The sequence below is a fragment of the Pleurodeles waltl genome, chromosome 2_1 (assembly GCF_031143425.1).
Source record: "Pleurodeles waltl isolate 20211129_DDA chromosome 2_1, aPleWal1.hap1.20221129, whole genome shotgun sequence".
In the NCBI taxonomy this organism is placed as follows: Eukaryota; Metazoa; Chordata; class Amphibia; order Caudata; family Salamandridae; genus Pleurodeles; species Pleurodeles waltl.
The window spans coordinates 856,263,506-856,291,168 of NC_090438.1; positions in this window are offsets into that span (position 1 = coordinate 856,263,506).

Here is a 27,663-nt window from a genome sequence, read left to right on the forward strand (position 1 = left end):
TATGTGGGCCTCTTTGGATGTGATGATTTAGTAAGTATTAGTAGCGTTATGTATTACCCTTATAAGCCTAAAAGGCAAGACGTTCACTGTAGTTTCTGGTTTAAGGTATTGATTACTGGTCCAGACATATTGGTATCGTTTGCACTTGAAGCACTTGTTTGTAATGGATTAAAAAAATAAAAATAATTAGTTTTTAGACTATGCTTACTGTAAGGCACAAAATACCGCAGGAACATATGCACTTTACCCATTAAGTGGCAAGCACTGTAGCATGTGGCACTTTTGAGTTCCAATATTGTTTGGCACTTTAAGCACTTATTCGTATTGGACTTAAAAAGTAAAAAAGAATGAGTTTTTAGACTATGCATACTGGAAGGTACAAAATACCACAGGAACGTATGCACTTTAGCCACTAAGTGGCAAGCCCTATAGCATAGAGCACTTTTGAGTTCCGTATTTAAAACAAATAGGCATATGGTAAGACATAAAGGGCCTCATTGTGACATGATGACGGCCGCCAACATACCGTCGCAGTGGCTACCAGCTGCCAACCGCATTATGACTGTAGACTGGTGGTATTCTGTCGACGGTCATGGCGGCGGACAGCGGTAAGGTCTTACCTGCTTGCAGCGGGTCCTCTGGCAGGAGACAGGATGCGGCGCTGCTGCCAGCAGCAGCGTGCACAGCAAACCACTGCCAGTCCATGTCATGGCTCATGATACAGTAGGCGGTGTTTTGCTGGCTGGCAGCAGCGCCGCATCCTGTCTCCTGCCAGAGGACCCGCTGCAAGCAGGTAAGTCGGGTTCTCCGACAGGAGAGGGGGGTGGGGAGCGTGATGTGTGGGGGCGTTGTGTGGGGGTGTGTGTGTCTGTTTTTTTATGCGTGCATGTGGGTGTGAGTCACGTGGAATGCATGCGTGAATGAGTGAATGTGAGTGTACGTGTATGTTGTGTGTTGTGAATGCGAGTGTATGTTAGTGTGTGTTGCGGGTGTGGGTATCTGCGTGGGTGGATGTGGGTATGCATGTGTTTATGAGTGTGTATGTCTGCGCATGTGGGTGTGTGGATGTCTGGGGGGTAGGGAGGGGGAGCACTCTAGGGAGGGGTAGGGGGCGAGGAGACCACTATCAGTGCCAGAGAAGGAATTTCCTGGCACTGATAGTGCCTACCGCCATGGTTTTTGGGGCAGTAGATTTGCCACAAAAACCATGGCGGTAGGCGGGGTCATAATCCAGAGGGTGGGATTGTAATGGCCTGCTGGCTGGAGAACAAAGTTTCCAGCCCGGAGGCTGTTACCACCCTGGCGGACGGAGTGGGACATTGGCGATTTGGCTTGAGCCAAACCGCCAATGTCATAATTTGGGAAAAGGTACCCCCAGCCTGTTGGCAGTGCCTTTCCCCAAATTACCGCTGTCTGCCAGGGTCATAATGACCCCCAAAGTATCTTAAGAATCTACACACTTTAGTTAATGATTTACTGTATTTTATTTCTAGAGATAAATAATGTTCCGATCAGGCACGTACTGTAGTACCTTTCACTTTGAATCGTTTATTAGAAAATTGTTTTCTTAGTCCTGAACCATGTCTTATTTGAACCCTATTAATTCATCTTACTATTATATGAATGACTGTGATGAAAATGTTCAATAAATAAAAACATTTAACATGAAGACATTAATTTGTATTTTGAGTGAATTATTAATAACTGTTAACCTGGAAGGATTTCTTTCAAGTAGAAATGGTAGAAATACAAATTCATTCTGAGTATTAAATGAATATTAATTAAAAACAACTTGTGTTAAATTTAATGGATTCCATTAACATGCAAAGAAAAATAAATACGTTAAAAATTAATTTTAACATGTTATGAATAATGTTTGCAATTACATTACTCGCTTTGCCTACATGTATTGTAAGATGTGCAATAGGTTTATTAATGTATTAAATGAATTCATGTGTATTAAGGCTTCCTTGACTTGGCAAGGCCTAAATTAGAAAAATCATTTTGGTGCAGGTTTGGAAAATCACTTGTTCATTCTGTCCCCTCTGCCCTGAATTATTTCTTAGGTTACTAAGTTTATGTTGAATGTTCTATTGTATTGCAGGAGAAAGCATGTTTCAATTTAAGTTAATGTAACATTATTTGTTTAGCTGTTAAATCGGACAGGAAATCATAGTGTTCATGTGAAAGAATATTAGTTTAGTTTATTGTGGGTTTTGTGAAAGGAACTCAGTCTTCTTCAGTCTTCTCCCCTGCTTAGTACAGTTTAGAACTCTGTTTGAGTTTGTCTATTTTGTTTAAGTCTGTTCTCCCTCTCCAATACTCTAAGGGGCATATTTATACTCTGTTTGCGCCGCATTTGCGTAGTTTTTTTTTACGCAAATCCGACGCAAAACGAACTCCATATTTATACTTTGGTGTTAGACCTGTCTAGCGCCAAAGATTTTGGAGTTTGCGTCATATTTTAGCGTGGACACCTTCCTTGCGTTAATGATTTGCAAGGTAGGCGTTCCCGTCTAAAAAATGACTCCGAGGCATGTGCGCCGTATTTATACTCCCGGGCAAAAATGACGCCCGGGAGTGGGCGGGTCAAAAAAAATGACGTCCAGCCGCTTTAGCGTCATTTTTAACGCCTGGTCAGGGCAGGCGTTAAGGGACCTGTGGGCTCGGAAGGAGCCCAGAGGTGCCCTCCCATGCCCCCAGGGACACCCCCTGCCACCCTTGCCCACCCCAGGAGGATGCCCAAGGATGGAGGGACCCATCCCAGGGAACTTAAGGTAAGTTCAGGTAAGTATATTTTTTTTTTGTGGCATAGGGGGGCCTGATTTGTGCCCCCCTACATGCCACTATGCCCAATGACCATGCCCAGGGGACAGAAGTCCCCTGGGCATGGCCATTGGGCAAGGGGGCATGACTCCTGTCTTTGCTAAGACAGGAGTCATGTCAATGGAGGGTGGGAGTAAAAAAAAATGGCGCAAATCGGGTTGAGGCAGATTTTTTGCCTCAGACCGACTTGCCCCATTCTTTGACGCCCAAGCTCCATTTTCCCCTACGCCGGTGCTGCCTGGTGTGGGTCATTTTTTTTTACGCACACCAGTCAGCTCCACCGGCTAACGTCATTCCATAAATAAGGCGCCCGCATGGTGCTTTGGAATGGCGTTAGCCGGCGTTAAATTTTTTGACGCACAACTGCGTTGGCGCAGTTGTGCGCCAAAAAGTATAAATACGGCCCTCAGTCTCCTGATGAGTGTCCTCATCATAGTCTTAACTGCCCTATTCTGTTATGTGGTTCACTACTAATAAGGCCAACGAGTTCTGAACTGCTGATCTGTCCTATGTGCAGCTTGTGTTCTCCACTGTCCTGATGCTGCTATCAATTGACGCCGAAAGGAGACCGTTCCTTTGGAATCTTCCTGTTGGCTGTCCTATGTGGAGAGGTATAACTAAATGTGGTTTCTTGTTTCCTCTTTAGCTTAGACATTACACTAGCATATTTTTAGAGTTAGTTGCCCTAGTTAGATGTTTTCTAAATTCTTTTTGTCTTTCTTTTATTTTTGCTTTGTCTGCATGTGTTAGTCTGTTCCCACACATGCAAGTCCCAATTCTGATTAGGAATGGCCCAGTTCTGAAATCTGACATCTGAAATTGAATGTGCAAACTATATTTTGATGATTTACTGATATCACTATCATATGCTTTGAATGTCAATAAACATGAACATATTGTATTATTGCTAATCTATATTATTCTTTTGGAGTGTTTAACAGTAGTGTTTTTAGTAGGATGAATCGTATTAGACATTTTGGTCAGCCTAATTTAGTCTTGCTCACCATTTATGGGACATTGATTTTGGGGATTCTAATAAAGCTTTGAAACTTTACTCAGTTTGGAGTTTGATTTCTTGTTCAAATTGTTATGGTGTTTATTATTGTTTATGGTATAATGTCATTGATTTGTGATTACATGATTCTGACTTCTACACTCTGTGCCAAGTCCAAGTCAACCTCAGAGGGTGAGAGGTTGTGATGTTGTCTCATGCTGAGCTCTGACGGTAGTTGAGCCAGGAACAGGAGAGTAGGAATTCCCTGGGGCCCCAGCTCTCCAGCACACTCATCATCCTTTTATAACTACAATATGTGGTTATGGTAGCAGGCTATGGGGTAGGGGAAGAAGGAACCTGCTGGCAGGCTGGAAGTCCTACATCACTTTTGCAAAATACTCACTGATATATAGGTGCTGTATTTCTGTAACTAAGGGCCTGATTTAGAGTTTGGCGAAGAGGGTTACTCATCACAAACATGTCGGAGATCCCATCCACCTTATTACGATCCCATTACATCCTATGGAAATTGTCATATGGTGGATGGGATATTCACCCATCTTGTGATGGAGTAAACCCATCTGCCAAACTCTAAATCAGGCCTAAATCCTATTGTTTCTTACTCCCAAAAAATAATGCTGACAGTTGTGTGCCAAACATCTCACCATCAGCTATGCTTTAAAGGGTGGACCCTGTCTCAACTACTACCCATGCATCAGGCCACTGCTGTTTTCCACCTTTCCCTATGCTTGCTGATGTACTTGTGGATGTAAAGGGCTTGATTTTCAAATACCTTTTGTGGTTGTCTTTTTGTTATGTACTATATCCATGTTGCCATACTGTTACAGATTACAGAATCATAAAATGGGTTTTGAAACTAATAACAAATTGTTGTTTTGAGGGGCCATGCTTAAGACATCCCTCCCAAATAGCAGTTTGTTAAGGTGTGTATTAATGTTTTTTGACCACACTCTAGTTGCAAAACATTGGAATTTTACAACACCTCAAAGGAGGTGGTAACCCATTTACAAATGGAAAAGTGGTCCATATGTAACTCTTGCCCCTTAGTGATTGTTAAACAAAATGTTGGGAAGTAGTTAAAATTTAAACACAGACATGCTGATCACCTGCCTTCATCAGGCTACCATCCCTGTGATGGCATTTAAACAGTACATTGATTTACAACCCACAACAATTTGAAATTTTGTGAACCAAACTATTAGTGCCTCAGTCAGTTAATACAATTATTTTCTATTCGCAAAAAGTCAGTGAGCAATTTGCCACCACTTTTTACAAATGGAAATGTAATCCATCAGGCCCTTGGTCCCTTGGTCCCTTGGTCTTCAATCTCTAAATTTAGATTTGAAGTATGTATACCAGCATGCATAACAGTCCTGCTAAATGTATTTCAGTCCTTCATCCCTGATTAACAGGTAGCAAATGTTAATTAACTGATATTCCCCCCTAAGACTGGCTAGAAGCCACAAACCTGAGTGGTGACATATGTGAAGCAAGACAGCATAGAGATTTCACAAATGTTTCATGCAAATATAGTGCAAAATGTCTTTGCTTCGCATGGAGTCAAGCATTTAATAAAGAATCCAAAGGGTGTGTAACAGGACTGGAATAGAGCAAGCACATCAACTATTTAGCATAAAGCCAGATCTACTAAGGTAGCATAGGCTGACTTTGCATGTAATAATTGGGAATAGAACCTGGTGTCAAAAATAGACATGTGGAATTTGGTGCTATATTGTGAAACAGAAAATGTGTAATTTCTGCAAATAAAACATTTTAAACAGCTTACCTTTGGGATATTATTTTAATGTATAAATTTGTGCAGAATGGTGTACCTTGCATACATTGTTAGTCTAGATGGCAGATGATATCTTAGATCTACGAATCTTTGTTAATATGGAGTTGCATACATTTGTACCATTCATGCAATGAAGCATTGCGGCTTTTCAGACATAATCGTGCTGCTTCATGTTTAGTAAATTTGGGACTGAATCTCTTCTTGGGCACCATTGCAGTCCTCAAACTGCATTTGAAACTACATTTACTACAAAGCTTAGCTCTTCCCCTCCCCAATCTGTTTCAAACCTCCACACTAATTACCAGTTGTTTATTAGTAACTAACAATGCCTGCTTCTGATTGCAGCTAAGGATGTCAACAGGAGGAGTTACTGTCAAATGCTTGAACACTTTGGACACTCTCTCTTGGCTCTCCTTTCTGCAACCTCATTCTTGGAAGAATAGATGTTTGTCCTCTGCCAAACCCACCAACCACCCTCTTCTCACTTTTAGTTACCACATTTACTTTAGCCACTATATACATATGAAAATATTGCAATGTTTCAGAAGAGGGCAGAACATATAACAACTATGATATTCTGAAGGAAGAGCAAGGTATGGACTCCCACAGTACCTCGGTGCCTTGTTAGTCAAGACACAGTTTCATTATGAAAAATACATTGCCCTAACCCCTGATAGCAAAGGTAACATGCATTGGCGAAGCCACTAGGTCTACCCTATACAAGAGCTACTGGCTTGGCAAAGTCCATATGCCATTTTGTACACCAGTGTGGCTGTTTTTTAGCATGGCTAAAAGTTAGTGGTGTGGAGTGTCTTAAAGTGAAGTGGTGGAGTAGTGTTTTAGAATGGATTGTTGAAGTAGAGTGTTAAACAGTAAAGTAGGCGGAGTACAGTGCCATAGAGTTGAGCAGAGAGGAGTGGAGTTCAGTGGTTCAGTGGCAGAGAGTGTCATAGAGTGCTTTGTCATAGAGTGGAGTGGTGTAGAGTGGAGTGGAGTGGGGTTAGGTGGAATAGGGTGGATTGGGTTGAACTGGATGGAGGTAGTTTATTGGATTGGAGTAGGTTGGGGTGGATTGGATTCGGATAGTGTGCTGTGGATAGGGTTGAGTAGGGTGGATTGGAGTAGGTGGACTGGATTGAAATTGAGTGAGGTGCATTGGATTGGGCTGAATTGGATTGGAATGGGGTTGGTGTGTGGTGAACTGGAGTGGGGTGGATTGAAGTGTGGTAGATTAGATTGGATCACAGTGGGTAGATTGAATTGCAGTGATAGGACTGTGGTCAATTGGACTGCAGTGAGGTAGATGCGATTGGAATGATGTCGTTTGGAGTGGGTTGAATAGGACTGGGGTGTAGTAGAGTGGGGTGGATTAGATTGGGCTGGAGTGGGGTGGATTAGATTGGATTGAAGTGTGGTGGATTGGATTGGAGTGGGGTGGGGTGGATTGGATTCATTGGATTGGAGTGGGGTGGATTTGACTAGACTGGGGTGGATTGGAATGGGGTGGATTAGGCTAGAGTGGGGTTGATTTGAGTGGATTGCATTGGAGTGGGGTGACCTGGATAGATTGGATTAGAATTGGATGGAGTGACCTGGGCTGGGGTGGATTGGACTGGGATAGAGTGGGTTGGATTGGAGTAGATTGGATTGGAATGGAGTGGAGTGAATTTGAGTGGAATGGGGGATTGGATCGGAATGGGGTGGATTGGAATGGGATGGACTGGATGTGGTTTGTTGGATTGGAGTGGGGTTGGGTGGATTGAAATGGGGTGGGGTGGGGTGGACTGAAGTGTGGTGGATCGCATTGGAGTGGGGTTGAATTGAGTATATGGGGTGAAATGGGTTTGGAGTGGGTTTGATTGGATTGGGGTGGGGTGCATTGGCGTGGGTGGATTGAGGTGAGGTGATTGGACTGGGGTAGACTGGAATGGATTTGGATAGAATGGGGTGGACTGGTGTGGGATGGATAGGATTGGAGCAGGGTAGATTGGTTTGAGTGAGAGTGACCATTTTGAGTGAGGTGGCTTTTTGCAGTGGGGTGGATGGGCATGAGGTGTCTTGGAGTGGTATGTATTAGACTGGTGTGTGGTGAAATGGAGTTGGGTGATTTGGACTGGAGTGGGAGGATTAGGATGAATCGGATTGTAGTGGGATGAATTGGAGTAGGGTGGACTGGGTATAAGTGTATTGGATTAGAGTGGGGTGGACTGGGTTTAAATGGGTTGGAATGGATTGGTGTGGGGTGTACTGGTGTGGAGTGGGTTGGATTGGTGTAGTGCGGTACAGGGTAGATTGGACTAGAGTGTGGTGGATTGGACTACAGTGGGTGGATTGGATTGATGGGTTGATTTGTGGTAGAGTAGGGTGGATTGGACTGGTGTGAGGTGGGTTGGATTCAAGTGGGCTAAATTGGACTTGTCTGCTTTCGATTTGAATTGGGTGGGTTGTGGTGGATTGGAATGGGGTAAAGTGAGATAGAGAGAGGTGAATTGGACTGGGGTGAGGCGGATTGGATTGGAGGGGAGCAGATTGCAGTAGGGCAGATTGTTTTGGATTGCAGCCAGGCAGATTGTTTTGGAAGGCATTGGTGCAGATTGGAGTGGGGTAGATTGTTTCTGATTAAAGTGGGGTAGGTTGGAGTGCTGTGGATTGTTCTGGACGTGAGTGGAGCATACTGAAGTGGTTGAATTGTTTTGGATTGAAGTGGGGCATTTTTTGCATTGGATTGGGACAAGCTGTTTTGGAACTGAGTTGGGAAGATTCTTTTAGATTGGAGTGGGGCAAATTGGAGTGGGGTGGATTTTTCTGGATCTGAGTGGGGTGGATAGTGGTGGATTGGGTTACAGTGGAGTGAATTGGGGTGGATTGGATTCGGGTGAGGTGGAGTGAATTGGGGTAGATTAAATTGGGGTGGATTCAAGTGGGGCCATTTGCAGTGGGGCAGATGGTTTTGGATTGGAGTAGGGCAGATTGATTTGGATTAGAGTGGGGCAGATTTAGATTTGGAGTGGGGCAGATTAGAGTTTGGCAGACTGCTTTAGAAAGGAGGGGGACAGATTGTTTTAGATTTGAGTGTGACAAATAGTTTTTAGATTGGAGTGAGTAAGATTGTTTTGGATGGGAGTGGGGCAAATTAGGATGTGGCAGATTGCTTTAGATTGGTGTGGGGCAGATTGTTTTCAGTTAGAGTTGGGCAGATTGTTTTGGATTTGAGTGAGGCATGTTGGATTAGAGCAGATTGCTTTGGATTGAAGTGGGGCAGATTCTTTCGGATTGTGTAGGGCAGATTAGAGTGGGGTAGACTGGTTTAGATTGGAGTGGAACAGATTCTTTGGGATTGGAGTGGTGCAGATTGGAGTGGGGCAGATTGTATTGGATTGGAGTGGGACAAATTGTTTTGGATTGGAGTAGGTCAGAATGGTTTATATTGGAGTGGGGCAGATTGAGATCAGGCATATGGTTTTAGATTTGAGTTGTTACCTTAATATCAACAAAAGATGATGTCTCCAACGTAATCTGGAATGGTCAAGGAGTAACGCTCTTAATCAGATATGAACTGCCTGTTGGTTTTAGTTGTGTGACTTTTGGGACATAGAGGAGCAGATTGAGCATTCTTTCACCCAGAGCATGCAACAAGCCACCTAGCTGTGCTGCGTGAAATGGAAAGGACAGGAATGCGCCATATCAACCATTATACAATGCATTGCTGTCCTTTCCTAGCATTGGCACACTTTTATCCACCTGGCACCAATGCAGGCACCCTTGTGTCACTTAGGTTTTGTGTTGTCATTATTCCCGCTTGCGTGACACAATTGTGATGCAAAACCATGATAAATCGGGCCCATAATATTTTCTGCCTTATGCATCCAAAGTGCCTCAAAGAGTATGCTTTTGACACCAAGGGCCAGATGTAGGAAAAATCTGGATTGCGAGTCGCAAATTACGAGTCGCAATCCAGAATGTAGGATGGTGTCCCTGACACCATCTGCGACTCGCAAGGGGGTCGCAAAGGCCCACCTCATTAATATTAATGAGGTGGGTCGCAATTTGCGTCCCCCTTGCGAGTGGCGGCGCTCACAGGGATGGTGGCCTGCTGGAGACAGCAGACCACCATGTATGTGACTGCTTTTAAACAAAGCAGTTTTTTTTTTGTAATGCAGCCCGTTTTCCTTAAAGGAAAACGGGATGCATTACAAAACAAAAAAATTTAACGTTTTTGTTTCATTTTTTCAGAGCAGGCAGTGGTCCATAGGACCACTGCCTGCTCTGAAAAAATGTTTTTCATGCCATTTACAAAGGGGAAGGGGTCCCATGGGGACCCCTTCCCTTTTGCGAATGGGTTACCACCAGTGTGATACTGGTGGTAACTGCGATTGCTTTGCGACCGCGTTCGCTGTCATAAAACAATACAGCATTGTGCTGCGACTCGCAATTAGGAATGGGAACATCCCTTCCTAATTGCGATTCGCAGTCCCATTTTGTGAGTCAGTAACCAGGTTAGTGCCACTATTTACAATCACTCGGTGAGCCATTACAACTAAATAAGAATTTGGTTAATTAACAAAATGACAAAATCATTGTTAAACCAATAAATTCTGCTATGCTAGAGCAGCACCACAAGTCTTCTTGCTGCGCTGCCCTAGACCAATGTAAGATGGTGGGAATGTACTGTATTTATGAAATACAGGTAATTCCCATTCTTTCCCCCTGTACTGATGCACAATTGTCTCCCTGGCGCCAATACAGGCACGTTTGCATTATGGTGCAAGGGTGCCCGAGTTGCATGCATGATATTTTTTTGTGCATGAAGGGACGCCTTCCTGCACAAAAACAATCCCAAGTGGCATTTTCCTCTTTTATGTGTGCCTGAAAATGCAGCATTCATAAAAAAGGAAAAAAGGAGAAATGAAGCCATTTCTCCTTGTTAGGCCTGCTCTGGTGAGGTGTAAGGTTTTGGCGCTGCCCCAGGTTTACATGATCGAGTAAATCTGGGGCAACATCAACATCCATGAGTGTTGCATGGGAAAACCCATCACAACGCCCATGTAATGCCTCCCTGGTTCAGAGTAAGGCAACGCAGCGACTTGCACTGCTTTGTCTTACTCCATATCTCTGATGCCATGGAAAGCCATGCAAAGTGGATTTGCATAGCCTCATAGACATGGTTCAGAGGCTTGCGGTGCTAAAGCTTCAAAACAAGTGACCCTCGACTGCGCAAGCCTCTCATAAATATGCCCCCAAATTCCAGTCTTATAGCCTCAGTAAGAGAAGCTGAGGCACGCCAAAAAGCTTCTTGCAACATTTTCTTTCAAAATTTTAAAATGCAAACAATGAGAGACCATATAATTTAAAGTGTTGAACTACTTTTTATAAATATGATGATGAAGCACACCCTCCAAAAAGTCAGTGGATTCAGAGAAATGTAAGTTGCACCGCACTTCATCCATTACCATAATAGTGCTGGTATGCAAGCCTCTGCACAACTATGAAATATCACACAGAACCGGTAATATCACTCATGGGGGAGGTATGAGCAGCTCCCACGTCCATATTGACTTTAGAAATCAAATGAAGGATTTAAACTGTGAAATTAACTAAATTCTGTTAGATCCATTATTAATGGAGTTAGCAACATACTTGAGCTGTAAACGGATCCATTAACTCTGTATCATGTTTTAAAAGTTGGAGTATATGAGCTTTTTTCACTTTGCTATGTTCAAAGAGGAGTTGAAATGTGCAGTGATTGTCACAGTGAGGCATTTTGTGGCTCCAGGAGGCAGGAAACAGTGAACAGTGAACAAAACTGCTTGTAAGGAACCAAACTGCTTAGGGGTGGTGTGTTCCAGAGCAGATTGAAAATTAAAAGGATGACATATTGCATGACATTTATTACATCTGTAATTGACCAACCAGGTCCAGCTTACCAAACGACCAGGCAAAGTGAACAATATAATTGTTTTTGACTGAAAGGGTAGGCCGTATTAGTGAACTGCATGGCTTCGTGTTAGATCTGACAGCCTTAGGGTAGTCACCCCTAACTTTGTGCCTGCCTCCCTCCACTTTCTGGACACTGGTTTTTCTGGTTTTAGGACTCTGCGCACTTTACCACAGCTAACCAGTTCTAAAGTGCATCTGCTCTGTCCCTTAAAACATAGTGACATTGGATCATACCCAATTGGCTTATTTACTTTACTAATAAGTCCCTAGTAAAGTGCACTATATGTGCCCAGGGCCTGTAGATTAAATGCTACTAGTGGGCCTGAAGTACTGATTGTGCCACCCACTTAAGTAGTCCCTTAACCATGTCTCAGGCCTGCCACTGCGAAGCCTGTGTGTGCAGTTTCACTGCCAATTCAACTTGGCATTTAAAAGTACTTGCCAAGCCTAAAACTCTTTTTCTGCATATAGGTCACCCCTAAGGTACGCCATAGGTAACCCATAGGGCAGGGAGATGTGTAGACAAAAGACAGGACATGTACCTGTGTAGTTTACATGTCCTGGTAGTGTAAAACTCCTAAATTCATTTTACACTTCTGTGAGGCCTGCTCCGTTCATAGGCTAACATTATGGCTACCCTCACATACTGTTTGATTGGTAGCTTCTGATCTGAAAGGAGTAACAAGGTAATATTTAGTATGGCCAGAATGGTAATACAAAATCCTGCTGATTGGTGACGTTCTTATTCAGTGTTTGTTAGTGGTCTAACTGTGAGTTATTTTTGGAAGTTCACAGTGTTGAATATTTTGCTTCCCCAGACAAATAAAAGTATTAAACTGTATAGCCAGTCATTGTTAGACAAATAAGCCTTAGGGTAGTCTTCACCCAAATGTTTTGCCTTCTTACCTCCAATTTTCGCTGGACTTCATTTTTGTTGGCCTTGAGACTCTGGACTTTCCCACTGCTAACTAGTGCTAAAGTGTTGATGCTCACTTCCCTAAATATATCCCAAATTAGCATCTTTATTTTACCTGTAAGTCCCTTGTAATGTACTATGTCACCAGAGCCTGTCAATTAAATGGTATCAGTGGGCCTACAGCTCTTACTGCGCCACCCACTTAAGTAGCACTTCAAAGAACCTTTCAAGAAGCCTCTCCCACCTTCCAGAATAAGGGTACCAGGGTATAAAAATAAGACCTTCAGACCCACTCTTCAATTCACTACAGAACCGGTGGAAGGACTCTCAATGGACTGCCTTCTGCTGTGCACTCTGCATTCTGCCAAACTGCTACTGTGCCTGGTTTGCTGCCTGGAGCCTGCCTGGAATTCTCAGAGGCCAGCCTGCTGGCAAGCAAATCATCTATACCCTCGCCCAGACAACCAGAGGTGACTCCAAGGGCCAGTTTGCTGGCCTCCTGTTCAGAGCCACAGGGACAAAACAGGCTCTCTCTGTCTTGAACCTGCAACTGGTCCCAGCCCGAATGAGCCTTGAATCCCCAAGAGTTGTTCCACCAGTCCTGGACCCTTGGTTGTGGTGCTAAAGGTGCCCGGATGGCCAGTTTCCAAAACTGAAAACTTGGACAAAATTTGGCCAAAGAGTGCTCAAAGAACCAGCAGGAGACCAGGACCAAACTGCTTGCCTCTCCTCCTGGGGTGCATTGCCACTTGGATTGACTTTGTAGCCTCTCCTGCTACACCTTTCTTCACAGCAGCAAATCATTTCAGCAGTCCTTCGCCAGAGGGATAACTGACTTCATGGAATTGTCTTTGGCTACACCCTTCGGCCACATCTCATAGAGCTTTTCAACTGACATTTCAGCGACTTAGTCTGAACATAGAAATCTTGACAATGGCTTCGACCCAAGGCCATCTGATGACAAAGCTGTTGTAATATAGTTTCTTATAATGTAAGTTAGGAAGTCATATTGTAGGGTAATAGGTAATTAAAATAGTAGTGGAAATGTAGAAGAGTTAGGAAATCTAGGTTATTAGAGTTGGTATGCTCTGTTCCCCTGTGTGGGAGATGGAACATTCAAACAGTTGGAGGCTGGAGGGTGGAATAGAATGTTAGAGATGACTGGAGGAGCTGTGAGGTGGAGGTGTACAAAAAGGCTGTGTGATGGGCGAAGCAGTGGAGATGGAAATAAAGTCTGAAGCTTAAAGATAAGTGCTTTGTATTGGACTTTATAATACTGGCGACGAGTTAGTGCATAAGGGGGCACTCTCATCTCTACCCCTTCTCAGGTACTACTTCAATTGATACCAACCTCAACTCTGCAGTAGACCAGTAGGCATTTATTGGAAACTTTAACTGTATCACAGAATACAGCATTTATGTAGTAAATTCCTATTCTCTAACGGACCAAAGTAAACCGTCAACGTCAATATGCGGCTGAATGCCTATATACTTTTACTATAAACACAATTTGCTTCAGGTTGGTGTTCTACAGTACCACTTCAGAGCCTGCCCTTCACACTAGTACCAGAGACACAGAAAATAATTCTAATCGCGTTTGACGGCTTCTAACGCAAGTGTAAATGGATTATCTCTGACCAAGTTCCTCACACGTGCAACAGAACGTGTTTGATTCTATGACAGAGCAGCTGTTCAGCGCTCTCTGCCAGCACTGAATAACTGAGAGACGGATCGATTGGCTACTTCGAATCAGAAGCGCTCTGCTTGCCTGTCAGGGATCACGCTGACAGGCACAGCTAACTTCCGATGCGCTACTCGCCGATCGGATCTCGGCGCTCTGCTCGCCTGTCAGGGATCGCGCTGACAGGCACAGCTTACTTCTGACGTGCTACTCGCCGATCGGATGTCGGCGCTCTGCTCGCCTGTCAGGGATCGCGCTGACAGGCACAGCTTACTTCTGACGCCCTACTCGCCGATCGAATCTCGGCGCTCTCCTCTCGTCGCTGACAGGCACAGACATTTCATCATAAGAACAAATCCAGTGGGGGCAGATACCAGCCGGTCAGATTCTGACGCTTTCTTCGCCTGTCAGGAGTCACACTGACAGGCACAGCTTAGAACATTAAATTGAATCGTCCCTCGACGAAGAGAACTTCAGTGCTCGAAGGCACAGCTCGACTTCAGAATTTGAAGATTCCTTTTCACTTTTATGGCAAAACGAGCAGGCATAGCCTGAACTTAACATTATAAATCATTACAAATTGAGTAAGAAACTTTTACCTTTCTGAGTATAACTCTGGTCTGACGCTGGGTAGTGCAATGTTTTTTTCTGCTACGGTCTTTTCTCTAATTCAAGGCAATGCATGGTGGGATAGTACTGGTGCTAATAGCTTTCCTATAGTTCATCATATTACTTCCTGATACACTCTGGTATAAATGTAAAGGTGAAGTTTTGTAATGTATAATTTTTCATATTGTGAATTTACATTGTATGTGAATGTAATTTGTAATTGAAGCTACTTCAAAGAAATTAATTTATTTAAATAATTAAATAGGTACAATTGCAGCTGCAGGTATGTCCCAACCAATCCCTTTCTTGAATGAAATGGGGGAACCGAATGTACTGTGGAAGGATTGGTTTAAAATTTTTGAGTCATACCTAATTGCTATTGGAGGGGATAAATTCAATCCTATCAGAAAACAACATATTTTACTGCACAACTTGGGGACACATGGCAGAAAAATATATGAATCTCTTCCAGAACCACACATTCCTGAGGGTCAGGCTCAGGATGAATATGTTACTACGTATTCAAAACTGGAAAAACAATTTGGAGACAGAATTAATGTCGTACTAGAACGACATAAATTATTTTCTCGCTGTCAGGGAAGACAGGAAAGTGTAACTAATTATATAGCTGCACTAAGAGGGTTATGTTCTTTATGTGATTTTGGGGACCTGAATGATTCGCTCATTCGGGATCAATTAGTTCGATGCACAAACAATATCAAGATACAAGAGAAACTATTACAAAGGCAGCCTGATTTACCAGAAGCTATATAGATAGCAAAATCCATAGAGCACACCGCAATATCCCTACAAGAGATCAGGTCTCCGCCTTCAGATGACCATGTAAGTGAAATCACAGACGATGCAAAGGAGGACAAAATTCTCAAGATTAAAAGTGGTGAAAAGCAGCTTCAAAAGTACGGAAATACAAGAGCTAGCTTAACGTGCTTCCGCTGTGGGAGTAGCAATCATCTGGCCAATTCCTCTTCTTGCCAAGCCAAGTCAGCAATTTGCTGAAAGTGCAATAAAAGAAGCCATTTTGCTAGGGTGTGCAGAGACACAACCAAATCTTATGATAATAAGAAATCAGATGACATATCTCAAATGGTTAAAAAAATTGTGCTGCAGGTTAATACGGATGGTGGTAACCTTGCTCAATATCCTGAGTGTGGAATATCAATTAATGATAAAATGACAAGAGTGTATGCTGACTCGTGCTCACCGTTTACGATTATTAATGCTTCAGATTTTTGTAGGATAGAGAATGGTAATGGCATTGAATGATTAAACCCTGACATTAATCCTAAAGGATACAATAGGGATCCCATTCATTTGAAAGGTATGTTTAGAGGTATCATATCTTTCAAAGGTCGTTCCACAGTAGGAAAGGTTTACGTAGTGGACTAAGGCTCCAGTTTGCTGGGATGGCAGCACCAAAAGGAGATAGAAATAAAATTTGATCCAAACAATCCAGAGCAAGTATTAAGCATTGACACATCTAACTCAAGTGAACCTTTTGTCCAAGAGTTTCCTGACATTTTTTGTGAAAGACTAGGCTTACCAAAAAAATGTCAACATAAAATCAAACTTAAACCCAAGTCCAAACCTATAGTACACAAAACCAGACCCATACCGCACTTACTTAGAAATGCCGTTAAGAAAGAATTGGTGAGATTAGAAACCCTAGGGATAATACAGCCTATTGAATGCTCCGAGTGGTTGGCCCCCATTGTTATTGCTAAGAAAAGTAATTGCAATGACATTAGGATCTGTGTGGATTTGAGGGACTTGAATAAGAATATTTGGGTTGAAAGACACCCTCTCCCGAGGATCCATGAAATATTAAGCACTATGGGGGAAGCAGCATACTTTTTGGTGCTTGATCTTTCAAGTGCTTATCACGAGGTAGAATTGCATCCTGAATCCAAATGGCTTACGGCATTCACCCCCCCTTTAGGCTCCTTTATGTTTAATAGGATGCCTTTTGGGCTCGCATCAGCAGCTGCTGTGTTTCAAATAATTATGCAAAGCACCTTAGGAGATGTCCCTAAAACACTCTGTTTTCAGGATGACATTCTTATTTATGGAGCCACGGAAGAGGAACACAACAAAAATCTAAGAGTTGTCCTTGACAAATTGAAAACAGCAGGGCTCACTTTAAAGAAAGAAAAATGCTGAATTGGAGTAAATTCAGTAGAATATTTAGGGCACATCATATATAAGGACGGTTTCAAACCCAAAACCTCCCTAGTGGATGCAGTGAAGAAAGCTGAAGCCCCAAAAAACAAAGATGAGCTGAGGTCATTTCTTGGCCTTGCCGAGTTTATGGCAAAGTATGTTAAAAATGTTTCTTCCATTTCATTTGATCTTAGAGAATTGCTAAAAAATGACGTACCCTATATATGGACAGATTGCCATGAACGTGCATTTAAGGAAATTAAACTAGCCATAGTAAAATCTCCCTATCTGTGTAACTTCGACCATAATAGAAAAACTATTCTTACAACTGATGCCAGTAAATCAGGTTTAGGTGCAACCTTATCTAAAGTCATAGATGGCAAAGAAAGAATAGTAGCTTTTGCATCCAGAGTCTTAAGCCAAGCAGAAGCTAATTATTCAGTCATTGAAAGAGAGGCGTTGGCGTTTTACTGGGCCATTAAACACTTTAAATTTTTCTTGTGGGGCACACAGTTCATTTTGCGTACCGATCATAAACCTCTGGTATATGTGTTCTCCACTGAAGGATTCAACAATAGCACACCAAGAATTGCTAGGTGGATCTTAGGCCTAGAAAACTTTTGTTTTAAGGTTGATTATCTTCCTGGCAATAGGAATTCTGCAGCAGACTTTCTTTCCAGGGTCCCGTTAGACACCAAGGAAGATTTTGAAATTGCTGAACTTCCCATTTTGTTAATTGACATACCTTTGATTACTAATGATGAATGGAGAACAGCATATCAAGAGGATGAAACCTTATCCCTCTTAAGAGTAAAAGCCAAGGAGGGGTGGCCATTAGCAAAAAAAGATCTTGAGGATATCATCAACGACTTCTGGGAAGTGAGATTAGAAATTAATGAGAAGGATAATTTTGTGCTCAGAAATTATGAGATTATGGCCCATATTTATACTTTTTGACGCTAAACTGCGCTAACGCAGTTTAGCGTCAAAAAATTTAGCGCCGTCTAACGCCATTCCGAAGCGCCATGCGGGCGCCGTATTTATGGAATGGCGTTAGCCGGCGCTAGCAGACCGGCGCTGCCTGGTGTGCGTGTAAAAAAACCACGTACACCAGGCAGCGCCGGCGTAGGGGGAAAATGGCGCTAGGGCGTCTTAAAATGGCGCAAGTCGGGTTGACGCAAAAAAATCGTCTTAACCCGATTTGCGCAATTTTTTCGACGCCCAGACGCCATTTAAATGACTCCTGTCTAAGTAAAGACAGGAGTCATGCCCCCTTGCCCAATGGCCATGCCCAGGGGACTTATGTCCCCTGGGCATGGTCATTGGGCATAGTGGCATGTAGGGGGGCACAAATAAGGCCCCCCTATGCCACCCAAAAAAAATTGAAAAATATAAAAAATTATACTTACGTGAACTTACCTGAATGTCCCTGGGGTGGGTCCCTCCATCCTTGGGTGTCCTCCTGGGGTGGGCAGGGGTGGCAGGGGGGGTCCCTGGGGGCAGGGGGGGTCCCTGGGGGCAGGGGAGGGCACCTGTGGGCTCATTTTGAGCCCACAGGCCCCTTAACTCCTACCCTGACCCAGGCGTTGAAAAGTGGCGCAAATGCGGGGTTTTTTGACCCGCCACCTCCCGGGCGTGATTTTTGCCCGGGAGTATAAATACGACGCATTTGCGTCGCCGTCATTTTTTTAGACGGGAACGCCTTCCTTGCATCTCATTAACGCAAGGAAGGCGTTCACGCTAAAAAATGACGCTCTTTGCCCATACTTTGGCGCTAGACGCGTCTAACGCCAAAGTATAAATATGGCGTTAGTTTTGCGCCGAATTTGCGTCGAAAAAAACGACGCTAATTCGGCGCAAACGGAGTATAAATACGGGCCTATACCTCCTCAGAGTCTTAGACACAAAATCATTACGCTTGCTCATGACGGTCACTTAGGGAGAAGTCTCGCCAGAGTCAGAGAAAGATTTTGGTTCCCTAACATGGACTCCATGATTGAAAATAAGGTCAAAGGATGCTCCATCTGTGCGCTAAGCGACAAAACGAAAATAATTTGAAAACCCCCCATCTCCCCAGTATAGATTCCTGATAAGCCTTGGGTGAAGTTAACTTTAGACATCATCGGTCCTCTCAATTGCACTGGACTATCCAAAAAGATTGCAACAGTACTGATTGATTATCAATCACATTGGATCACCACTAAATTTGTTAATCAAATTACTACTGATTCTGTTATTAACTTCCTCAAGAACATCTTTGCTGTGGAGGGTATTCCGGAAATTCTCATCACTGACAATGGGGTTCAATTAACTTCAGTGATGATGAAACAATTCCTAGACTCCGTTGGTGTAAAACATGTTACCACTGCACTATATTGCCCTAAAGCTAATGGGTTGGCAGAAAGGGTCAACCGCATGCTCAAAGATTTTATTCAATTAGCCAGTATCAACCGTTTGAATGTTGAAAATGCGATCAGGGATATGCTATGGGCCTATCACACCACTCCAAATTCGGTCATAAAAATATCTCCTTTTTCAGCATTAAGAGGTAGAAAACCATGCACAAATTCTTTCCATCATGGCTGGGGGGAGGAGAAAAAAGTGAACATGCAATTCCACATACCCGTCTGAGAGTATCTGTACACCAAGAAAAGTATAAGAAAATATATGATGTTAAACATGGGGTAAAAAAACAACACTGGAAAGTGGGGGATCAAGTGTATATAAAGAAACCTATGGGAAGTTCAAGGTCAGGCATGAAAGAAACCAAATTCATGGGTCCCTTCTGCATTACCAAGGTGAAAAACAATGTTGTTGTTTTAGAAAATGGCCAATGTTGGAGTATGGATAGAATCGTGAGGCAACTAACATCTAACACCGGGGAGATCCTAAGTGGGAATTCCAGATGGAGAGCGACATCACAAAACATGACTCGGAATGATCTACAGAGGACCTCAAGCAACCGTCTTTCTAGACCTCCAATGTGGCACAAGGACTATAAGATTACTAAATGATAACCGTGACGCATTGTCTCTTCTCTCAGAAGCTCTTTAGTGTGGTAATTGTAACAACCTTGTATATAATGTCTGCCTATCTACAAAAGATAGCATGCCTCAACATCATTGTAAGGGGAAGATGTGTTGTAATATAGTTTCTTATAATGTAAATTAGGAAGTCATATTGTAGGGTAATAGGTAATTAAAATAGTAGTGGAAATGTAGAAGAGTTAGGAAATCTAGGTTATTAGAGTTGGTATGCTCTGTTCCCCTGTGTGGGAGATGGAACATTCAAACAGTTGGAGGCTGGAGGGTGGAATAGAATGTTAGAGATGACTGGAGGAGCTGTGAGGTGGAGGTGTACAAAAAGGTTGTGTGATGGGAGAAGCAGTGGAGATGGAAATAAAGTCTGAAGCTTAAAGATAAGTACTTTGTATTGGACTTTATAATAAAAGCTTTGTCCTTAGACATCTCTAGCATCCTTGCCTTTCTGAATGTTACCTTCTCAGACATTTTTCTTCACAATTTTTTTAAGTCTGACGGTAAGCGCTGACCAGGCCCAATCCACTTCATGCATCTGAACTGTGCTCTATTGCAGTGGCCTTAACTGTCGACTTTGACCCAGTCTTACGCGATTCAATGTCAGCCATTGGAGCTTTCATTAGTAAGGTGCTATTTTGAACCTTAAACTTGAAAAATTCATAACTCAAGTTCTACTAATTCGATTTTTGTAATTTTGGTGTCAAATAATGTATTAAAATGTACTCTATGTTTCTAAATTGGATTTTCTTACGTTGTGTTTTCACTTTATTACTGTCTGTGTGCTGCATTATAGTCTACACATTGCCTCTAAGTTAAGCCTGACTCTTTTTTGTGTCAAGCTGTCCGGGGTTAAGCATAGGTTTATTTAGTGACTTTTTGGTGGCAATGCATAAGGGTTGTTGCTTGATCAGGGCTCACACCCCAGTTAACTAACAACCCAATTTCTCATACTCGTTACCCCTAAACAATCTATATAGCTCATTTTTTTCAATTCCATTGAAGTATCTAATTATCTGGTTTAGCAATAAGGCACACATATCAATCAGACATAGTGAGAAGGAAACCTTGATCAAAATGAAATACTTGCTTGAATCCTGGTTACCAAAATTCACCAAACGGAGTGGCAGGATAGTGAGAGTATGTGCGATACTTCCATTGTAGGTTATGCTCCAATCAAACTATCCAAAGTCTTCCCCAAATTAGTGAATTATATTATCTCAATTTTTTTTGGGACTGGCAAAAAGCAAGAATCTTTCTAAATAAAGTATGACTAAGAGAAGACCTAGTAGGAGGCCACTACACCAGATGGCATATTTACAAGAAAGTGGCACATCAACTGTGATATGCCACTTTTCTTATGTCGCCCTGCGCCCCCCTAACGTCACCATGGTAGCAATGTATTTACTAAACAGTGCACCATAGCAGGTTAGCACAATAGTGGCATAATCTATTGTGGCGCATTGCTGGATTAGCGCCATAAATTATAGTGCTAGTGCAGCAAAGCACAGGGAGGCCCATAGGTTATTGTGGCAGTGTCACTTTAACGCCTGCCCTGAGCAGGTGTTAAAAATGACTGAAAAAATGGTGCAGTGAAATCTTGTACATTTCACTGCACCATTTTTGGGGCCTGCCTGCGTGGAAAGCCCCTTTGCAAACATTACACCTGCTGCAAACCTGGAGTCATAAAGTGGGGCGTAGTATGAAAATATCGTTCGTGGTGGGGGCCTCAACATAAAAACAATGAAGCTAGGGCAGTGCAAGGCAGGACAAGAGGCTTGCAAATACGCCACCTGGGTCTATATGTGTTGAACTGCCTTTTAATTTGACAGGGATACTATGGTTTACTGAAACAACTAAAATGTCACCCCAGTGGTTAATAATTGAAAGATACTTACAAATTCCTTTTTGAATGTCCTTAGTCATCAAAAACAAGACAGGCAATACAATACATTCCAGAAATGTAATTAGGAATACTAGACATGCCTATTGCAGATAGATAGGAGGCTCACAAAGGAATTGTCAAGTTCTACACTTGCTTCAAAATGGTGCAACAAACATATTAAACTATAATGACATCTATTTTAGAGTTAATGAGTGAGCAAAGGTGTTGGTGCTTTGGAGATTTTGGAACTCCTCAGTCCTTCTTCAGTTCAGTGGATTTAAAATTAAAATTAGTGTTTCAAATAGTTGACCTTTATGATGTCTGAAACTGCTTTTTCTTATCTACAAACTGAGTAGATTGCATACCTCAGATGTACTACTGACGATTAGGAAACTATCCCTCTCTGGTCTGTTTTGGACAAATTTATGAAAACTGATGCATCAATGTGTCAAAAAAATATTCCTCCGCCATACTGCACTTTGTGCAAGGCAAAGGACAGGAAACACTCACATGTTCTGTCATACATCACATACATGTAAGTCACATTGCCCAGTTTCATGTTGCACAGCCCAGTCCAGCTCCGTCAACTTTGTCCATCCAATGTGAGATGTGCAGACCCAGTGTAGGTTCACCTTTGAATACTGGTACTTATAGTGGAACGAATAACATGAGTAACCAGGACTACAAGTCCCACAATACAAAACAAATATACGTGGGCCCTCATTATGACTTTGGCAGTCTTTTTACAACACCGGCAAAGCCGTGGGTGCTGGCGACCGCCAGTGCTGGTGGTCTTCCACCCACCACATCATGAGTACTGAAGGATGTCTGCCACATTTTGGGCAGAAATCCTCCAATAGTCGCGCTGGCGGTCGGAGGCGCATGGGCGGTTCCACCACCGGCCCGCCCCGCTAAAAGGACTCCACCAGCCATATTACGACCTGTAATAGGGTCTGGCGGTGTCCTGATGGCTGGGCACTGCTGGTGTTGGAAGCGCCCCTTCCCTGCTCGACGACCTGCTCGCCGGACAAGGTAAGTTGATCGTCCAACAGGGGAGGGGTAGGAGAGTGGGGGGGTGTTGTGTATGCTTGTGAGTGGGTGTTGTCTGTGTGTTTGTTTGCCTGTGTGTATGCATGTGTGCATGGGTGTGTGTATGTGTTTGTGAATGTATGTGTGTATGCGTGGTTGAATGCTTTCATTGATGCTTGTGAGTGAATGCATGTGTGTCAGTGTTGGTGTATGAGTGTATACGGGGTGCATGAATTAGTGTATGTGGGGTGTGTATGGGTGTCTGTGTGCATGTAAGTGGGGTGCTGTACTGAAGGGAGTGAGGGGCACTGTACTAGAAGGGGGTGGGGGTACTGTTCTGGTAGAGGGGGTGGGGGTGCTGTTCTGGTAGAGGGGGTGGGGGCTCTGGTATGGAGTGGGTGTTGTGGGGTATTGGGCTTGCAGGGAGGGTGGGGGAGTCATCTGATGGTATCGGTAGCCTTTTCGCCAGGGTTTTCGTGGCAGTGCTACCACTGTGGAAACCATGATGGAAAGCAGGCTCCTAATACAGCCAGTGGTCTTTATTGGACCCCCAGGTCGGAGATGCTAATCTCTGGCCCGGCGGGTCCAACCGCCCTGGCGGTAAAGCTGGAGATGTGGCCAACCCACCACACTTATATTGTGGCGGTCTTCAATGCCAGCCTGTCAGCAGTGAAACCGCCACCGTAGACATAATGAGGGCCTTGGACTGGAACAGCACATGTTATGTTATGTTATGTTATAGAGGTTTATATAGCCCCTAACTGCCAACGGCCTCGTAGTGCTTAAAACAGCCATAGCGGTGACACACTGTTTAAATTTATTCCAAGGAATTTAGGTTTTTTTTTAATAGCCACGTCTTCAATTCCTTTCTGAATGACATCTCTTGAGGGTTTGCTCTCATCATGAGAGGAAGATTGTTCCAAAGCAAAGCGCCTTGCTATGCTACCGATCTTCCTCCCCATCTGGCTTTCCTCGTGGTTGGAATTATGGCCAGATTAGCTGAAGAGGATCTAAGTGGCCTAGCTGGAATGTAAGCCTGCGCCAGGGTTTTCAGCATTTCAGGTCCATTATCAAATATGGATCTATGAAAGTGGCACAGGGTCTTGAACTTAATCCTTTCAGCTACCGGGAGCCAGTGTAGGGAAACAATTCCTGTCCGTATTGAATATTGTTTAGGAACATTCAATAATAGACGAGCTGCTGCATTTTGTACCCTCTGCAATCTCTGAATTACATATTTCGGGGATCCAATAAACAGAGCATTACCATAGTCAATCTGAGCACCAATCAGTGCCTGGACAACCACTCTTCTAGCAGGGAAAGGTAAAATGGTTAGCACCTTCCTCAGTGTCTTTAGCAGAGCAAAAGCAGTTCCTGCTATTCTATTCGCATGTTGGGCCATTGAGAGAAGAGGGTCCAACCACACCCCTAAGCTTTTAATAAGGCCTTTAGGGGGGGGGGAGAGTCAATGCTCCTCTCAATAGGCTGGAGTTTAAAGGAGGAATTTTATTTCCAAAAAACATAACCTCCGTTTTGTCATTGTTAAGTTTTAATTTACTCTCAGTACATCATACATGGACACTGATTTGGAGAATGCTGGTCCCCTTGAACCTTGAGGTTACTATGTATATTTTTGGGCCCATGCTGTTAAATCTGGACTGTAAGTCAATGGATTGGAAAGGGGTTAACAGAGGATAAACGTCTCATCTGAGTGGCTTCATCCATGGCATATGTGAAACTTCATCATGTAGGATCATGCGAATAGCTATGTGTACAGTCACTTGCATGAAACTACATTGCATACAACCGTCCTAATGTATAGGGAGAGAGCACAAAGTGGAGGTCTGACATGGCTGAGATCACATTACATCCGGTCAACTACAAATTTATACTTGAGGTGGTGGTGAATGCAAGTGACGCACACCAGAGGACCATGAGTGCTTGTTGGAAGAATAGAAGCTGTGTGAACCTGGTGTGCCCCTGGTAGTGTAGTGCAATGTAGGTATGGCTTAACACATTGTGCTGTTACTCTGTCTGAATGGGGAGGCATTGCATTGCAACATGGTGAGTTGCAACATAAGTACTGCATGGTAGCCTGATCGATACTCATGCACTGCTGTGTCTGATAGCGTCATACTTATTGTAGCAGCTGTGAAGGGATGCCATAGAAGAGGGTATGGATGTCCTACATCCTATATGGGATATGAATATGGGTGAAGATGTATCACACATGGGATATGGGAATAGAAATGTCTGACTATGACACATATGTTAGGAGGAAGTGAAACAGGGAATAGTGAAGGGACAAGACGAGATAGGTCCTGATGAAGATGCACAATTTTCTGGGATGCTTGGAGGGTGAACCATATGGTCCTAGATGTGTGGATGACATGGGGACATATATGTCATAGAATATAATTACTACCAGCATGGGGGGCACAGATTGAGCCATAGTTTTTAAATATAGGCAGCCATGTTTTTAATTTGCATATGGTAACTTTTCTTGTTGGCGTTGTGTTCAAATGACAGTCAATCTTTGATCAGGATAGCATCAGTGTGTGACAGTAAGTTGAGTCCCTGCGTCTAAATGAGAGGTGCCAGAGGACTCATGTACAGGTGATTGTGAGTTGGCTGAGTTAAGAGAAGCTTGATAATCTGCAGATAACCAGCTCTTGCAATGACAAAATGAGGTGAGTGACAGTGTTCAAATTTTTCTTAGATTGACTTGAGATAGCTATCCCCTTAGAGTTGTGACACAGTGCCTATTCTTCTGAACTATGGTGGCAATTCTGTGCATAATGATTTTACATGTGTTTACACAAATTGTGAAATCTGTTTTATGTACATAACTTTACACATTCCTGCACAAGAGCCAGGTTGCTAGCTGGGTAGAGTTGTGTGGATCTGTGTGAAATATGAGGCCTTGGCCAAATGAATGCACAATGTGAATGTAACTCTGGAAAACATGTCAGCCTGGTGTGGTGTACAGTGTGTAAGGGAGACTGCAGGATAAAGTCAAATACAAAAAAAACAAGAACACGGTTCCCGGAGATGTGAACTGAGTAGTGGCTACAGGGGATCTAAGCACCCTCCAGACTTTGTGAAATTTGCACAGTAGTGGTATCAAGAAGTGAAACATAATGAGTACAGCTTACATTTAAAAATAAGATAATCCACAAGGCAGATGTGTACTGTACCTCAACTCAGCCTTAGAGACAGGGCTGGGCAGCAAGCTGTGTAATTGTGTTGCTATGGGTATTATGACACGGAAACTCACCCCTGTCACATGTTGGTCACACTAACAATGGAAATATATTGCCATTGGAAAGGAAACTATAGTGCAAGTTTGCCTTATTTCCTACAAGTGACATGTGTCCCACAGATCAATGTTGAAATGAAAGTGAATGAGAAAAAAATCTCTATGTCAGCAGCATTACTCATGTAAACATCTAGCAAAGGTCACCAGTAACATATTGCTATCACACTGATGAGGGAGAAACAACAACTCCTAAACATCAGCCTGTCCTGGATGCCAACCTGTTGGGGAGGACATCATGCCCCTCAGGGACAAAGACACCTTCCAGCAGCTCCTGTACTCCATTGGAACACCTTCTCCAGTGACAACAAGGGTTTACAGTGTAGCTGAGTCTCCAGAGAATCTGCCTACCCCAGAACATGCCCCATCTGCCAGCCCAAGCCCAGTTCTGGACTCCGAGGACCCCAAGTTGTTTTTCAAAAGTGAGTGGTAAGAGTCCAGCAGTAGCTGGTCGATGAAGAGTGGGAGGGTGCTACAGGCCATTGTGGGCACCTTAGAGGGAGTATGTAGGTGCCTCAGTCCCAATAGGGACACCTGAAGCAATCAAAGGCACCTACCGTTACTCCATAGAACAGTCCCTGGCTGACATGGCTGGTTCATGATGCAGAGGCAACAACAATAGCTCTACCAATGTGACACCAGTGAGGTTGCCACACAGCTAGGAGCCATCTACAACATCATCCAGTCTATGGGGCTCAAGCAGGACTCCTATATTGCAACCACTGATGCCTTCCACAGTGACCTTGTTGGCATGCCATCAGGCCCTTGTCAGTGCTGTGTTTCCTTCCGTACTGGCACAGACAAATGCATCCAGGGACGGGGGAGCCACATCTTCTGCCCTTGGTGTATGTGCCTTAGATGCCTCCTACACAAACACCATCACCCTCAGGGGAGGCACAGCACATATCACTGGATGAAGATATTGACTCCACCACTTTCCGGCGGAAAACTGCCCAGTAACATTAGTCTGGGCCTTTTGGCCAGTTTCTCATTGGACCTGTGCGTATCATCATGCCACCTCCCTTGTCGCCTGGTGCTGTAGCCTCTTTGCATGCCCACCTGTTAATTGGATCCATTTGTAAACTGTTGATGTGGCCTACCTTCCATAATGGTAATTTGGACCACCTCCTCACTGGAAAACTCCTCTCCTCAATATGTCACATGCCATGCACCCCCATTGACTCTGTCTGGACATCCTTTGGCTCTCAAACAATGTTGAGGTTGTTACTGCAACTTAAAAATTGTTAGTTCACATGCCTGTAAATAATGCACTACCATAAACCAGCATGTTGTATGTCTTTTGCAGATAGAACTAACTAGACCATGTGGATGTGTATATACAAAATACACTTCTTAGCATCTCAAGGTAATTGTGCTACAGTCCCTATCACATACTCTGTTTGGACATGGCCAAGCATCATGTACCTCCAATGCCATGGCA